The sequence below is a fragment of the Mustela nigripes genome, chromosome 10 (genome assembly GCF_022355385.1).
Source record: "Mustela nigripes isolate SB6536 chromosome 10, MUSNIG.SB6536, whole genome shotgun sequence".
Taxonomy (NCBI): Eukaryota; Metazoa; Chordata; class Mammalia; order Carnivora; family Mustelidae; genus Mustela; species Mustela nigripes.
In genome coordinates this window covers 648,935-653,655 of record NC_081566.1, presented here as the reverse complement: position 1 = coordinate 653,655, position 4,721 = coordinate 648,935, and the positions used below count along the sequence as shown (strand labels likewise).

General features: G+C 60.1%; 1 long non-coding RNA gene across 1 annotated transcript in view; it reads right to left on the bottom strand.

Moving 5' to 3' along the window:
* LOC132026036 (uncharacterized) overlaps nt 1-2,049 on the bottom strand; it is a 146,198-nt gene extending 144,149 nt beyond the window's left edge. The window contains exons 1-2 of the long non-coding RNA XR_009406743.1: nt 1,969-2,049; nt 441-573 (exon numbers count right to left, since the gene is read on the bottom strand). This is a non-coding gene — a long non-coding RNA (uncharacterized LOC132026036). The remainder of the gene's footprint in view (nt 1-440; nt 574-1,968) is intronic.
* Nucleotides 2,050-4,721: the final 2,672 nt, after the last annotated feature.

The window sequence follows — 4,721 nt, the reverse complement described above, 5'->3', positions numbered from 1 at the left end:
TCGTCCGTCCCGCCGTGTCCGCGCCGTCTGGTCCCGTCGTGTCCGCGCCGTCCGCCCCGCCGTGTCCGCGTCGTCCGCCCCGTCGTGTCCGCGCCGTCCGCCCCGCCGTGTCCGCCCCCGGCCGCCCCGTCGTGTCCGCGTCGTCTGTCCCGTCATGTCCGCCCCCGGCAGCCCCGTCGTGTCCGCGCCGGCCGCCCCGTCGACGGAGGCGAGAAAGGACACGGCGGAGCGCGCTTCCTCCCGCCCTCGCCGCAGCCCAGGTCCGACCCGGCCCCCCGCCCCCCGCCGCCCCCCCCCCCCCCCCCCCGCCCTTAGCCTCCGCCTCCGCAGACAGCGTCCCATCCCCCTGGTCGGCTTCCAGTCTAAAGGGGTTTCCAGGGTCGGGGGTGCGGGTAGGACCGCGGAGAGTGCAAGAGTAACAGCAACTAGAAGCGTTTTACCGGCGCTCGGTGTGTCACACGGTCTCTCCGCTCTGCTTCCAGAGTCCCGGTGTCCAAGACAGGAGGGTCCCGGGTCGCTCAGCGGCCACTGTTCAACCCTTCGGCTTCATCAAGGCTCTTTTCTAGACTCTCCCTGGAAAGGAAAGGGTCCCTGGGACGCTGCGGTGGCTCAGTCGTGGGGCATCTGCCTTCGGCTGGGGTCGTGATCCCCAGCGGCCTGGGATCGGGTCCCACATCGGGCCCCCTGCTCCGCGGGGAGCCTGCTTCTCCCTCTGCCCTCTGCTCCCCTTACTTGGGCACTCTCTGCCAGATAAATAAATAAAGTCTTTAAAAAAAAAAAAAAAAACCCACAGAGACGTTCTTTTAGGGATTATCATTTCCAGTTTCCATGTAAGACACCTGATGGCGTGAAATACTGACCTTCCTCCCCAGGAGAAAAAGCTGAACACAGACCTGACCCCCATCCCAGGCCGGAGCTGGCCAGTCAGTCACTCCCAGATGGTCGTGGGCCTCAGCTCTCCTGCCTTCCACAGCTAGCGCGGCCCTTGGTCTTCTGCTGAAGGATCCCGGTCCCAGGGACACTCACCTTCCTTGGGCCAGTTGCCTGAAGGGTCCTCGGCCCATCCACCCTGTTTTGCCCTGCCTGCCCCTCCACTCTGCAAGTTTGAAATAACAAGCCTTCCCTGAGCACCTACTATGCGCGAGGCCCAGGGCAGTTGGACATGGCCATGTAGGATTGGATCCAAAGGTCCGCCTCCCAAATCAGGACTCTCTTTTTCGGTGATCCACCAGAATCACCTGGATCTTTGGGTCAACAGTGAAAGTAGTAACATTAATGCCTAAAGGTCAGACAGAATCCAGGACGCGTAAGGTGCTCATCTGAGCATTTGCCGGACTAACTCGTCCCGTCCCCGAAACAGTCCTACGAGGTATTGCTCGTATCTAACAGATGACAAACGGAGGTGGAGTGGTGGCCTAGTCAGTAAGGCTACCAGCCAGGAAGTGGCAGAGGAGGCACACACAGGCAGCCTGGCTCCCGGGCCAGGGTCGAAAGCTGCTGGGAGCGGTGGAAAGGGAAGCGACATCCAACACGTATTCACTTGGCACTCACTAAGTGCTCAGACCAGGGACCAGAGAGAGGGAAGCGCGCCTCCGAGAGGGAAACTCCTTCCCTCACCTCCTTGCAAAGGCAAGGCCAGCGGTGCAAACACTCCTCCAGCACAGACGGTGCCCTGGCAGATGGGGCCTCCCGCCTCGAAACCCACTCACCCGTTGTGTCTACCGCCCCTTCTCCCTCTCTGCCTGCCTGACGCTCATCACCCCTGCACCCTGGGTGCCACAGTCACCCGAAGCCCCCTTATTCCCATGACCCTTCGGTTCTGGGTCTCTAACTCTACTTCTCACTCCTCTGTGACCCGATTCTGACGGTCGCCCTCGAGCCTTCACGCTCCCTGACCCATCCCCCACCTAACCTGTGCTTCTGCCCACCCTGAGCCGCATTAAGATGCCTGCCTGGACTCGTACCTACCGACACCACGGACGTGCTGGCGCTGGGGCTTTCACTCAGCGTCACTCGCTTGCTCCCCCAACAAATGATGGCCGTCTACCATATGCCTGAAAACGTACAAAATGCTTTACTGGCATGTGTTATTCCTTGATACCCCCGAGGCCAGCATGGGCTTTTTATTACCTCCGTTCTTATATGGGGAAGCTGAGTTCTCGGCACTTCTATCACGTTCTTGGGAAATCATTTGCTAGGCTGGAAGCTCCTGGAAGCTCCCTTTCCCTTTGCTGCCCCAGCCCTCCAAGAGGCACTCAGCAAACAGTTGTTAAATTGCATTAAATTAACAAGCCAGCTGGGTGTTCTGGGCAGCCTGACTCCTGACGATACCCGGCAGAGACCTCGCGGTCCCGGAAGCTGTCTCTCACTCACGTTCACACAATAAAAATGGACCTGAACTCCCCCTGCTTTCCCAGCGGCCACCAGACACGACCAGAGCTTTGCAAATGAGCTGTGGTTAGGAACCTCACTCTCACCACATCTCCCAGGGAACAGAACCCAAAGCAATCATCTGGGGGGAAGGGTGCAACTCCGCCAGCCCGGTCTCCTCTTGGGGAGGCGACTGCTCTGTCTGGGCACCTGGAAATACGACGCACACAATGTCTGCTCCTTGTTGCCCTGGAAACCTTGACAGATGTCAGCTGTTCTGACATGGGCTGCAGTAACGAGCCCACAGTTCCTCCTCAGGGTCTTGCTCAGTCATCAGACCCCGGGAGGATGCCATCTGCAGGGGGAGCATGCCCCGAGCTTCTGATGCCCGGACGGCAGCCTGGGAGTCACGCCAGGCACAGAGGCCCAACCCCATACTGCAGGGTTTAGAATTCAGAGCCAATGGACCAAGTGTCCCCGAGGAGAAAAGCAAACGATTTTCTGCAGACAGTGGGACCTGCTGTTGCCTCTTAGGAACCCATTAATAAAATGATAATAAAACTAAAGTGTCATTAAAAGCACATATTTAGATCAATTGTTCCCTTCAGCAGGTCATAATTCCTGTAACTCTCAGGGAACAGCTTTGAGCTCTGCAGAGCGGCTCCCACGCAAGACACAATCTGTCTGCCGCAGAGGGAATGAGTCAGCCTACAGCAGGGAGGGGCAGGGACAGCCTGCCGCCCTCCACACAGCAGCTGGGCAGCCCTGCTGGGTTTTCTCGCAAGGTGAGCTTTCCACCTGCAAAACGGGTCTCTTCTCTCTGTGTTAAAAGGAAAAGCAGTTAGGAGGCCTCCAAATCACGGCCGACCTCGGGAGGAAGGGCCTCCTTCGGAGCCGGCAGCGCCCGCCCAACTCCTCCCCAGCCAGGGGTTTCAAAATGCAAAGCTCTACAGACCCCTGAACCCCTCATCTGTCTGTTCCTACCGTCTTCCATACCCCCCCAATCGAATGACTTCGCGTGATGTCCTGATGGGTGCGGCAGGCGTTCACTCACCCATTCATTCATTCATTCATTCATTCACCGATGCTTCCTGAGCACAATTCTACGCCACCTGCTGTATCGGGGGTCAGGGAGGGTACCGTAGCCTCCTGGCGCCCGTCCCCTCGGCCCTTTCTCTTACCCTCTCTTCCCACGGCAGCAACCAGGGAGGCAGGTGAAAAGCCAAGGCTCGACCCTGACCTGTCCTCCCCGGTTCCAGGGACTCCTGCCCGCTCCTGGCCCACTGCTGCTGCCCTCCCGAGAGTCACGGCCCCAGAAGCCAGGCCACGCGAGAAGCCAGGCCCCGAGCTGTGGCAGCCGGAGTGCAGAGCTGAGCTGGGCAGAGCAGGCCTGCTCCCCCCACCACACCGCTGCACCCACAGCCTAGGCCCCCGGCTGCCCTGGCCACGGTGGGATCCTGCTGTCCGACTGGGAACTGTGCCTCCGACCCGCTTCCCCGCAGTCCGCAGCTTGTCCGGGGAGGGTGTGCGGACAGTCGCCCGCCTTCCTTCTCTGCACCCCTGCTTTCTGCCCACCGGGCTCCACAGAAGCCTTCAGACACCGGACCCTGACCGCCACCGCCCCTTCTCTGCTTTCACTGGTCACCTCTGCCACTGAGCAGTGAGCGGCGGCAGAGGACGGCCCCCACGGTGTGCCGCTGTGACAAGTGGGCTGTTCGGAGCTGAAGGCGGTCAGGACCCCGCAGACTCCGGAAAGGTTCTTTTTGTCTGTCTACCTCTCCTCTCACCGCCCGCAGGAGCCGGATGGGGGCTTGTACCGGGAAGAGCGCTAACACCCAAGATGACGTTTATTCAGAAAGACTTACGTGAGTGACGTGACAGGCGTCTCCCATCTTCCTGGGACTTGTCCCCCCCCCACCAACGCCCCAGGCCCGCCCCCTCCTCACCTCAGTTGCTTGAATGGCTCGGAGCCTCTCGTGTCTGTGGGGCTCCCGTGTGTCTGAGATTAAATCTGTTTTTATCTTGTTAATCTGCCTGATGTCCATTTAATTATCAGGCCAGCGGAGAACCTCCAAGGGAAGGGAACGGTGGACCAGCCCCACCAGCCCCACACACGGGCATCGACTCCAGCACCTGAAAAGGTCGCCGTGGGGAGCCCTGTTCAGGGAGCTTCTGTGACCTCCGGATTCGGGGCCGGCCCCTTCCGGCTGCGGATGACAAACGTCCTCCTCCCCCCCAGGCTTCCACAAACACAGCTCCTCACAGCACACGCCGTCCCCCGCCCCGCACGGCCCTCACTCCATCTGGCCATGCCACGTCTCTGCCTAAAACGCTTACAGGAGGCCACACAG